Here is a 13,289-nt window from a genome sequence, read left to right on the forward strand (position 1 = left end):
AGCCATATTAGAATTTGCATTTTTTAATGCCTTTCCGTGCCGGAAGGCATGCAGAGTCTGCTTTCGGGGGCCTGTTGCGGGCCCCCATGGACACCGGGTGGTGTGGGTGCACATGGGGGGTACCTATGGTACCACCCTGCTTTTCAAAGAACAACGTGGCAGGTACCGCGCTGTGCCTGTCATGTTATGTGTTGAAAAGCACAACATGCATTTGTAGCATTGCGGCGGGTGGTGCTTTCAGCACAGCCCGTCGCAATGTTAAAAATACGGGATGCGCCCGCCAGCCTGGCCGGTGCATCATTTAGGGGATGTGCGGGACCGCCGCTAGCATTGTGGGCGGTCCCATTCCCCACTGGTCTGGCGGTGGGACAAAGTCTGCCCGCCATACTAATGTGCCCCTCTGTATTGACTCTTGATAGAACAGAAGCATCAACAGTATGTGGTGCCGAATGCATCGGGCAATAGAATATTTTGGCCCTCAAATCTGAGAATTCTTTGGGCCTCTGGACTCTTCTGTGGAGCAGTGGTCCAGTTATGGACTGGCGAGTATGCAGTGCTTTTGATGTGGCAAGTAGAAGTGTGTGTCTAGCGCTGTGCTGATGAGTTATTATTGCTGATTATGTGTTGCCACTTTTTGTATTCTATGTGTTGATTTTGGTTTTGGTGAAGAAGTGAGTCGGGTATAGTGTCTGTTAAGGATCAGGAGGTGGTAAGCCAGGTTCCCAGGATCGAAGGGTTTTATGGATTTTCTAGATGGTCTTGGTGTGAGGGTGTGTGAATTTGGACAGAATAGTGGTAGTAGTATATTTGCACAAAAGGTTTATGTTGTCCTAAGTATAGTGTCGCTGGTCCATGCCTGGCTCTTGGTGTGTTTGTAAAGTGCTTCTAAGAGTTTGAATTTCCTTCCAGTTTTTCCGTGACCACAGACAGAGCTGTAATTTGTTTTAGTGTATACTGTATTTAGAACACATTATTTTGTATTCATTCACATTTGTTTTGCATATTTGTGAACTTTGTTTTGCGTTTGTAATTTTAACAATGGCTGTGAAATCTGGTAAGTCTGAGAAGTCGCTTGATGAGGCGCAACCGCCTCTGCCGCAGGGAAGCTCATCTCAAGAAATTCTTGTTAAGGTTGGAATGTATACATGTTTGAGGTTGAAACAATGAAACTAGACCACAGAGAGTGATAAAAGTTACAGTTTCCAGAAAATGGTACATTGGATTTGAAACAATTGCTTTTCTGAAATGCTGTTTGTTTGTTATGAAACTTCAGCCAAGGCTTGCACAGTTTGAAGTGTTAAAAGACTGGGATCTATAGGCCAATGAAAAAGTGAATCAGGGCTGCATTAAGGTGCGTGTTAGCAAAGCTATTCATGATTGAATGGTTTCTACATTGCAGCAGTGAAAACAGGCGTGGCATAGACTAGCTTTAAACACTGTGGGAGTTTTTCCCTTTGTATCTGGTTTGGTGGCCACAGACCATAATCGAAGGGAAAATCTGAAGGTGGAAACCAGGATGATTCGGATGAGGAAGACGAAATGGGAGATGTGTTGCTGAGTGCAAGACCACACCCTATAATGAAGACGGAATGCAGAGTGTACAGAAAAATGTTGCTTTATCAGAGACTGTGGAGTTACTGGAGTCCGAATTGAGATTTACTAAAGGTCGATGTTCAGCATGTAAGTTGAATTTGGAACATTGTTTTGGTTCTTGCAATTTAAGTAATTTGCTAATGAAATGAACATCTGATTAGTTGGTGTGTCTGATTCTAGAAGCAGCTAAACAAGTGTGCCATTAACTTGAGGATTTGTTGAAACTAGCGAGAAATATGAATGTGAATTTAGATAAGAGGGAAATTAGTAAATGTTATGCAATTCAATTTTGAGAAAGTAAATCATTAAAATAAATGATCCAGCAGCAGAGGCATTATATTGAAAAACCTCTGGAGAAAATTAGAGATTAGGAAGATGTCGAAGGACATCCGAGTTAATGGATTTTAAAGCCTTTTGAAGGTGAATGTAATAGTGGTGCAAATTATTTATCATATTGTACTGCTCAAGGAGAAGTTCTATTGAGAGAGGTTTAGAATTCATGTGTCTGATGTACAGTCATATGCTATGGACTAGTCGTGGTCTATGGGGTTTTACAAAATATTTTATGAAACTGAGAGAAGTACCTGAGAAATGGTATTCTGAAGTTGATTGAATTGTAAGTGTGTTGAGGTTTTTATAGCAGGTTTAGATGTGTTGTTTCCAAAGGATTCAGAAGGATTTGTAGTGTGAATGCAAGACAGGATTAAGTGGCCAGAAAGGGAACCTGAAAGGACTGCGCCGAGTTACCAGCCTTCTCCAGAGATAATGGAGAAATATAATGAGGTGGTAATTATTATTATTTGAAGAATATGCCAGCAAAGCAAGTGAATTGGTCAAAATCTTGAGAACATTCCAAAATGCAGATTAGTTAGTTCATGTATATAATGTGAGATTAGCGCATGAGTAGAAACAATATAGTGGGATGGACCTACTATAGAAGGTGAGTCGGTTATTTAGCAGCTTCTGTGCTAGGATTGAAACCAGAGCAGATCGCACAACTTCAACAGAGTGTGATGGATGTGCTGTCAAGTGAACTCGATTTTTGAGATTTTGTGAATCAAAAAAGAAATTGTCAAAGGAGAGGTTAAAGGTGGCATAAACTGAGTTTTTTCAGCAACAAGGGCATGCGTTGATATCATAAATTGATGGGTGGTTATCTCAAAGGGTTCAAGCTCCTGGTCCTCCAAGAGAGGTGATTGCAGGGGTCAAGGTAGAGGTAGAAGCCTCAATAAGAATGGTAACAATGGGATAATGAAGCAGGGAGTGTGCCATAAATGTGGAAAGGTGGGTAATTTGAAAAAAAGAGCGTTGGCTAAATATGCAGGGGCAGCAGCCTGTCAATAAAACCAGGATGGCACATGTAATGACACCAATGTCACAGAAAAGTGACGATAATGGTATCGCTGATCCCAGCCCAACCGACGTGCAGAAAGCAGGGCAGCTTCACAGAGCTATGCTTCCAGCAACTTTCTTACAGCCACAATTACAGAATGTTGTGGTATAATATTCCCATAATTTAGAGGTGCAAACATATTCATCACAGTAACTTGTGAGACAAACAGCAAACAGTGATTCATTTTCACAGTTTGCAGCTAACCTAGAGATCTTGCAAGGACCTAGTCAGGCACACAGATGGTACCTGAGGAGGTAAGAGGACTGCATTCTTGGTCCAGTTCTTGAGATGGACCATATGTGGAAGGTACAGTTAATTGTTATCCCATGACCTTCCTAGTTCTTACGGTTGCTACCCAATCCACAGTTAGACCAGTGGAAATTCCTAGCCTACCCCTTTAGTGGGGGAAAGCAGTCCAAGCTTTAGGCATTGCAAATACATAAGTGGATCATCAAATTTCAAATTCTATTCCAGTAGAGATAGGTTGAGTTGCAAATAAACATGAATTTATGATTAGCGAAACAAGTCCTGTTAACCTACTGGGTTAAGAGTTTCTTTGTAAATTGAATTGTGTAAATTATTGCACACTGAATTGTGTCTTTATTTAGACAAATTACCCACATGTTGACTATAAATTTAAATCAGAGTTAGTGAGAGTGAAAATGGTTTTAGTTCTTGCAGAAGAGGAAATACCTCCAGATTTAAGACAGACTTTCAAGAGGGAGGTTTGGGATTTGACAAGTAAAAGCCGTGGGCTTATTAAAAGTGCTAAACCTGTGCATGTTACAATAAAACCAAGAGCAGTCTATCCAGGTATACCACACTACAGACTCTCTCAGACTTCTCATGAAGCAGTGAAGTTGGGGCAACAGTTTATTTTAATGGCAATTCTGGTAGCCCAAGTATTACCACTCTATTATGATTTCACAAGGTCAATGGAAATTTGGAGAATAGTACAAGATTTAAGACCCATTGACAAGATAGTTAATGATATGTGAACGTGTTCTTGGAAATAGTAGTATCCTGTCGCCAGTGGATTCCCAAATTTTTCCCTAACTCCTAAGCCATTGCAAAGACACACACATAGCAGCATAAATGTACCACTGCCCTATAAAGGGGAATGCATGACATTCTTCCTGGAGCGATGAGACACACATTGTGTATAGCACTCACTCTAGAAATGCTAGATTATGAGAAAGAGTTATTTTTGCATTGTCAAGGAAGAGAATGGTGCTGTCTTTTTGTTCCCTTATTTAGCAGCACCACAGTGTGAACATACTTGCTGCATATCCTTTTAGAAACCTATCCAGTTGCCATTGATATTACTGGATGTTTGCAATTAGCTGCTGCAGCTGCTATAGGGTCACCCAAAGTGACTCAGTGGTTTTCAGTCACACATTAGTTGTGTTTGTGCTACATTCACTGGAGACCATTTTGACCTGAAGCATGATCCAATAGCTAGCTGATGCAAGATCAACTAAGTATGTGCTAATAATACTTGTGGCCACAAATGATTCTTGTGGCCACAAATGTGTAAATCTGAATATGTGGTTCTTTAAATCCTGATACTCTTTTACCGCTTCCAAATGTAGAGAATAATATTGACCATGATGATGACAAACGTGATTGTTGGGAAGTCACAGAATTGTGCACAAAACTAAGACCTGACATAAGATGTGCCTTTGAATCAAGCTGATTTGTTTCTATTTACTGATGGATTTTGTTAACCCCATCCATGCTACCGACGGCCATTGGCCGACGGCAGCACTACCTCGCTGGTGCTGCCATCGGCCAATGGTCGACGCGGCCCCACCCGTTTTGTGGAAGTGCCGCACTTCCGTAAAACGGGTGGCGCAGCCAACGGGTTAATGAAATATTGAAGGAAATGTTCTTGTGTTTATATGTTATTTGCACGTTAAGTACATTGTTAAAGCATCATATTTGTACAATGTGTTTCTTGCCCAGGTTGCTGAGCTGATTGCTCCTATTAGAGCCTGTTATACTGCTCATGCACAAAGCGTTATTGTTTACACTGATACTCAGTATGCGTTTAGAATTGTGCACAGTTTTGGACAGTTATGGTCACAGAGTGGTTTCTGATGTACCAATGCAAAATGGACCGGGAATTCTTGATTTGCTGTATTCTTTGCGACTGCCATCTAAAGCTGCAGTTTTGAAGTGTGAAGCTCATGGACGTGATTGTGATGATGTCACGAAAGGAAATAATTACGCGAATGCAGTTGCACTTTACTACGCAGCACTAAGTACTGCTTTGCCAATGCAGGTTGATAGTCTCCCTGCACATGATTTTACTTGTGTGTTAATGAAAACATTGCTTAAGTTGAGGGAAGTACAGGAAACAATGTCAGATGAGGAAAAGAAAGGGTGGGGAAATACCAGATGAAAACAAGGACAAGATGGCTTCTGGAAAAAAGATGCTGAAAAGTTTGTCTTGCCAAATTCACTTTTTCACAATTGGTGAGATTGTTTCATGGACCTACACTTGTGGGAGGAGTTGGGATGATTAATACATGTATTCAGTACTGGTTCAACCATCAGGGCCTGAGTCACAAAGGGACTCCTTACTTGTGGCGGAGGCCCTACAGATATTACGCCCTGAGTGCAGAGGCTTACGCATGACTGCGGTGCCGCCGCCATGTGTGCTGAGGACCTTTGTTAATCAGGCCCCCACTTTTGGAATAGTTCAGAAAGTTATTGTCAGAGGTGTACAGTGTGTCATCAAAATTAATGATGGAAAGTAAACTAATGTAGTCATTAGTCATATGGGAAAGGCACATGGTACTTTCATTAGATTGCAGGCCGATTTTATGAAAGTACCAACATGCAATAATCTAAGGTCCATCTTAGTAGTGGTAGGTATGATTTGAAAGTGCGTTGAAGCATACTCGACAAAGAGATGTGATACATTGGTAGTTGCAAAATTACTGCGAGGCGAGCCATTATTGATCAAATCGGACAGAGGTGGACACTTTAAGAATGACATCATGAGGATGGTCTGATATCCGTTAATCATGAATCAAAAGTTTCATTGCAGTTACCACCCACTATAATCAGGTACTGTTGAAAGATGTGATAAAAAAAAGCTGACAAAAGTGTGTGCCTCTCTCTGAAATGGCCAGATGTACTCCCTCTAGTTTTACTGAATATGAGATGTACTCTGAACGGATAGACTGGTCTAAACCTAGCTGAAATATTGATGGGCAGAATATTGCAAGTCCCTGGTAGTCTGTCTGCATCCCTGCTCAGTTTCTCTGGTGACTTGATCCTGGATTATTGCAAGATTTTCCTGATACAGTCAGCTCCCTCTCTCCACCCAAGTGCAGATTTCCACCCCCTCTGTTCCCTTAGTTGCATGTCACAATCTATACCCCGGAGAGTCGATTCTTATCAAAAAGCAAGAGTAGATTGTTTACAACTGTGATGGAAGGGGATCTACCAGATTATTCTGTTGACAAACACTGCTGTAAAGTGTAATGGACTGCTTCGTGGTTTCATGCATCACATACCCGGAGAATGTGGGTATCAGAAAGACTTATTCTGAGTTATTAAGACAGAGAGCGACCCTTGACCCTCCGGGCAGGTCGCTTCCCCACCGCTGCAGCGCCACCTGTGCCTGTGACCTCCTCCTGCCAGCCGCCTGTTCTGCTGCCTCGCTCCTCGGCTGCCCTGCGCCGACTTCCCGCCTTGCTCCACTCCGGGTCCCCTCCTGGGAGACCCTCCCTGTGTGTCTGCTGCCCCTCTTCATTTTTGTGCCCCGTGTGCCAGTGCCTGCTGCCCATTTACCTTTTGTACCCCGTGTGCCTGTCGCCCCTGTTTCCCTTTACTCTTGACCTTTCGCTCCGCTACTCCCCCGTTTCCCGACGCTGACTCCCGTGAGGCCCGCCCCGTGTCCATTGGCTGTCCTGCCCTCCCGCCTCCCAGCTGACCCCATTTAACGGCGGCCGCTGCGCGATAGAGACAGCGACCCTTGACCCTCCGGGTAGGTCGCTTCCCCACCGCTGCAGCGCCACCTGTGCCTGTGACCTGCTCCTGCCAGCCGCCTGATCTGCTGCCTCGCTCCTCGGCTGTCCTCCACCGACTTCCCGCCTTGCTCCGCTCCGGATCCCCTCCTGGGAGACCCTCCCTGTGTGTCTGCTGCCCCTCTTCATTTTTGTAGCCCCGTGTGCCAGTGCCTGCTGCCCATTTACCTTTTTGTACCCCCGTGTGCCTGTCGCCCCTGTTTCCCTTTACTCTTGACCTTTCGCTCCACGTATCCCCCGTTTCCCGCAGCTGACTCCCGCGCGGCACCGCCCCCACGTGCCCATTGGCTGTCCTGCCCTCCCCCCTCCCACTTAATGGCGGCCACGCGCAGCGGGCGTGCCGCTGGCGCAGCAAAGGCGCGCCTAAGGCAAGACTGTCTGCGCCCATCCGTGCCTGGACCGCGCCCAGTGCCAGAAACCCTGGCCCCCACCAGATCCAGAGGACACGGCTAAAATATGACTCCGCGGCCCTCCACGCACTCAACACCGAACGACCACCCGCCTGCTGCCGAGCCACCCCGAAGCGCACCCACGGAACCGTCACCTGTCAAGCCTGCAAATTCACCTGCCTCCGAACCCGCCCAACACCCTCCAAACCCCGCAACAACAACAACAACAACCACCTCAAGTGCATCCTCCTCAACACCCGCTCCGTCCACAAGCACGCCATCGAACTGTGGGACCTCCACGACAAAACAGCACCAGACGTCACCTTCCTCACGGAAACCTGGATGAACGCCTCCTCGGCCCCCGACTTCGCTACAGCCATCCCGGATGTCAACAAGATCACCCAGAAGGACCGCGTCAACCAAACCGGAGGAGGATTTGCCATCGTCCACAAGAACACCATCGACATCAGAACCGCCACCGAAGTCACGCTCCCCACCGCCGAACACCTACACTTCCAGATTCACACCGACCCCAAGACCACTCTCAGAGGAATGCTCATCTACAGACCCCCGGGACCACGCACACAATTCAGCGAAACCATCGCCGACTTCATCAGCCCGCACGCCCTAGCCTCACCAGAGTACATCCTCCTAGGGGACCTGAACTTCCACCTGGAGAAAAACAGCGACAAAAACACCACCACCCTGCTCGACAACCTGGCCAACCTCGGACTCAAACAACTGGTTGACACACCCACCCACCTCGCCGGCCACACGCTCAACCTCATCTTCTCAGCCAGCAACCACCTCTCCTTCAGCCACTCCACAGAACTACACTGGACCGACCACAGATATATCCACTTCACCTTAAAAAAGAGCACATCCCACCACCGCACACGACAGATCCCCCGCAGATGCTGGAGCAAAATCACCACAGACCAACTGCTCTCATCACTAAGCCAGAACCCGCCAGCCAACACCACCAACGCCAACAACGCAGCCCGCAACCTCGCACCGTGGATCACCAACTGCGCCGACGACCTCGCACCACTGAAGAACCACCCAGGCCTGACCGGCAACAGGAAAACCCCATAGTTCACAGACGCACTCAAAGAATCTAAGAAATCCTGTTGAACCCTTGAAAAAACCTGGCGCCACGAATGAACCACAGAGAACATGACAGCCCTCAAGAACGCCACCCGCGAACACCACCAGCTTATCCGAACCACCAAAAGGACATCATTCAAAGAGCGACTAGACAACAAAACCCGCAACAGCAAGGAACTCTTCAGCATCGTCAAAGAGCTCTCCAACCCCAGCGCCAGCAACAACGACGTCACACCATCACAAGAACTCTGCAACTCCCGCACCACGTTCTTCCACCGCAAGATCGCAGATATACACGACAGCAGATATACACAACAGCTTTGGACCCCAGACTCCGCCTGCAGCCACCAAACCAGCGACCCCCACCTCCACCCTCAGCGCCTGGACCCCTATCAGCACTGAAGACACCACCAGCGTCATGAACTCCATCCACTCCGGCTCCCCCTCTGACCCTTGCCCCCATCACATCTTCAACAAAGCCGACACCATCATCGCACCCCATCTCCGGAACGTCATAAACGTTCACGTCAGCTGCCTTCCCCGAGAGCTGGAAACACGCAGAAATCAATGCCCTTCTGAAGAAACCCACGGCGGACCCCAAAGACCTCAAGAACTTCCGCCCCATCTCTCTTCTTCCCTTCGCGGCCAAAGTCATTGAGAAGACCGTAAACAAACAGCTGACTGCTTTCCTCGAGGCTAACAACCTGCTCGACCCGTCCCAGCCCGGATTCTGAGCCAACCACAGCACCGAGACTGCCCTCATCGCAACCACCGACGACATCAGGACCATGACGGACAATGGAGAAACAACTGCCCTCATCCTCCTGGACCTCTCGGCAGCCTTTGAGACCGTCTGCCACCGCACCCTAATAACCCACCTCTCCAACACCGGAATCCAAGATAAGGCCCTGGACTGGATCACCTCGTTCCTCTCCGACAGAACCCAGAGAGTCCGCCTCCCTCCCTTCCAATCGGAGGCCACCAAGATCATCTGCGGCGTTCTCCAGGGCTCCTCGCTCAGCCCAAACCTCTTCAACATCTACATGAGCCCCCTCGCCGCCATCGCACGCACACACAACATCAACATCATCTCCTACGCCGACGACACCCAGCTGATACTCTCCCTCACCAAAGACCCAACGACCAACAAAACGGAGGTCCTCATCCTCGGACAATCCCCCTCCGCCTGGGACGACTCCTGGTGGCCCACAGCACTGGGCTCCGCCCCAGCACCAGCAGACCACGCACGCAACCTAGGATTCATCCTGGACACATCCCTCACGATGACCAAGCAAGTCAACGCCATCTCATCCTCCTGCTTCAACACCCTGCGCATGCTCCGAAAAATCTTCAGATGGATCCCCACCAAAACGAGAAAGACCGTCACCCAGGCCCTCGTCACCAGCTGACTGGACTACGGAAACGCCCTATACGCAGGAACCACCGCCAAACTTCAGAATCGACTACAACGCATACAAAACGCCTCCGCTCGACTCATCCTCAACATCCCTCGCCACAGCCACATATCCGCCCACCTGAGAAACCTGCACTGGCTCCCCGTCAACAAAAGGATCACGTTCAGGCTCCTCACCGACGCACACAAAGCACTCCACGACATAGGACCCGAATACCTCAACAACCGCCTCTCATTCTACACTCCCACTCGCCAACTCCGCTCCTCCAGCCTCCCCCTCACCACCATCCCACGGATTCGTAGAACCACCACCGGAGGAAGATCATTCTCCTACCTAGCAGCCAAAACATGGAACTCCCTCCCCACACACCTACCAACGACCCAGGACCATCTCACCTTCAGGAAACACCTCAAGACCTGGCTCTTCGAGCTGTAGCAGCAGCAAGACCTGGCCCTCGATCAGTAGCAGCCCCCCCCCCCCTTCAGCGCCTTGAGACCCTCACGGGTGAGTAGCGCGCTCTATAAATGCTTTGATTGATTGATTGATTGAGAGCCAGACTAAAAACTTAGATATAGAGTGAAGGGCGCGAGAAGAGGCAAATGAAAACAGTGAAAAACAAAGTTCATAAGCAAACAATAAAAACAGGTACTTGAGTGGAAGGTCAGTTGCACAAAATCAAACACAAGCAAAACAAGTTCAAACTGAAGGTGAGAGTTTGCAAAGAACTGTTGTGCAATGTTGTTCTACACTTGGTAGTTCAAAAGTAACTGAAAAAATTAAAAAACATTCTACTGAAGAACCTGAAGTGAAAGCTGAAGAATTCTCAGAGGGAGTGCAACCTGTTAACCAGTGAGACAGAGAAAGCTAAACGAGAAGTACAAGGCTACTGAATGGGTGCGCTCGGGAAGAATTGAACCAGAAGAAGAATTTAACATGAAAGGTCTTCAATATTTGGGGCCCATTAGGATGGTGGGCAGATCGCCCCCGCCAGGCCGGCAGTAGCCACCGCTGGCCCGGCGGGGGGCGATCCGCCTGCCATCCAAACCTGAAAGACCCCCCGCCATATTAGTATGGTGGGGGTTCTGCCGCCCCTTTTCCGCTGGTCGACTCGTCGACCGGGCGGAAAAGGGGCATACTATGGTGGTGGTGTCTGCAAGACACTGCCATCCATATTATGATGCAGGCGGCAATTGGCCTTGCCATGGAAAGGCATGTGTTCTTTTGTGTTGGGGCCCGTTGCGGGCCTTGGGGGGTGCACTTGGGGGGTACCCATGGTACCCCCCCACATTTGAAGGCCCAAGGTGGCAGGCACCACATGCTGCCTGTCACGTTGTGCATGCAAATGCACGACATGCATTTTTTACATTGCGGCAGGTGCTGCTTGCAGCACCACCCGCAGCAATGTAAAACATGTGGGATGAGCCCTCCCGTGTGGCGGTCGCATCCTAATGCCACTGGCGGGGCTGCCGAAACTTCGGCGGTCGGTCTCTGGCTTCCTTACGATGGCGGCAGACTTTGTCCGCCCACCATCGTAATAAGTCCCTTTGTTTGGAGATCTAAAAGAGGGGCCACAAATTGAGAAAGAAACGGAGAAAACTTGAAATGCTAAATACGTTGTCCGGAAACATATTTATAAAGGATTTGGGGTCTATTAGGATGTAGGGCGCATTGTCACTGCCCGCAAGGCGGTGGCGATCTGCACTACATCCTACCCCTCCCGCCACCCATTTCCCCCCACCATATTAGTATGGTGGGGGGGGACCCAAGCAGACGGAAAGACCGTCCGCCTGTGTTCCGCTGGTCAACCAGTCAACCGGGCGGAAAAGGGGCTATATATGGTGGCGGTATCTGCTAGACACCGCTATCCATATTAGCATGGGAGCGGGAAGCAGCCTTTCCGTGGAGGCGTTACTGCCACGGAAAGGCATGCAGGTTTTGCTTTCGCGGTCCATTGCGGGCCCCCAGAGTATTGGGGGGTTGGGGGTGCACATGGGGGTTACCTATGGTACCCCCTGCATTGTCATGGACATGGTGGGAGGCACCTTGCGGTGCCTGTCACCTTCTGCATGACAATGCACACAGTGCATTCCCAGCATTGTGGCGGGCGGTGTTGTGAGCACCGCCCGCCACAATGCTGGAAATGGAAGATGCCAGCCTCAAACACTGCTAATGAAACTAGTACAATAAATGAGGAGTTATATGTTTAGAATAGTTATGAATATGATTATTTAGAAAATATCTACATGGTATTGTTAAAAATGTATAGAGAGATCTTGAATTTTACTGATTGTTAAACTTGTACACGTCTCCTTTTTTCATTGTCTGCAAGTGTGACATACATGGAGGATGACTGAGGTACAAAAATATCGATACAAAAATATCGTTGTCCAGAATATCGAAGTTCTATGTACATAAGGGTAAGTACCAAAAATAGCGAGAGAAAAAATATTGTTGTTAAAATATCGTTTTTTTAAATGTTTCAAAAATAATGTAAAGTAAAGGAAATAATACATATAATTAAAATAAACATAGCTAGAATTATTTGAAAATATTTAAAGTTGTAACTAATACATATAATATAAAAATAAATTAAACATACATATATATAAAATACAATATATATATTTACTTAATAATATTGATAAATAATTATTTTAATACATTATACATTGTTAGCAGCATATTAAACATTATAAATACATATAAATATATACATAAACCAATAACATAAAAATACAAATAAAATACATAAATATTATAAATTAAAATAGTAGAATGCTTTGAATCTTTTTAAAATACATTTTACACTACATTAACTAAAACAGTAGACAAAATATTGGATAGCGGAGGGTATAAAATTCCTATTTCCACTCAAACGAATGCAACAGTAAGAAAAGTGTTGGATAGCAAAGGGGTAAAAATCACTATTCCTACTCAAGAGATAGCAGAGGGGAATACATTACTAATCCCACTCCAATGAGTGCAATAGTAGGGAAAGTATTGGATTGCAGAGGTGTAAAAATTACTATTCCCACTCCAGAGAGTGCAACAGTAGGGAAAGTGTTGAATAGCGTAGGGATAGAAATTACTATTCCGACTCCATTGAGTGCAACAGTAGGGAAAGTGTTGGATAGCAAAGGGGTAAAACATTACTATTCCCACTCCAGTGAGTGCAACAGTAGAGAAAGTGTTGGATAGCATAGAGGTAAACATTATTATCCCCACTCCAGAGAGTGCATAACTAAGGAAAGTATTGGATAGCCTAGGGGTAAAAATTACTCTTCCCACTCCAGAAAGTGCAACAGTAGGGAAAGTGTTGGATAGCGGAGGGGTAAATATTACTATTCCCACT

This window comes from Lissotriton helveticus, chromosome 1_1 (assembly GCF_964261635.1).
Source record: "Lissotriton helveticus chromosome 1_1, aLisHel1.1, whole genome shotgun sequence".
Lineage (NCBI taxonomy): Eukaryota > Metazoa > Chordata > Amphibia > Caudata > Salamandridae > Lissotriton > Lissotriton helveticus.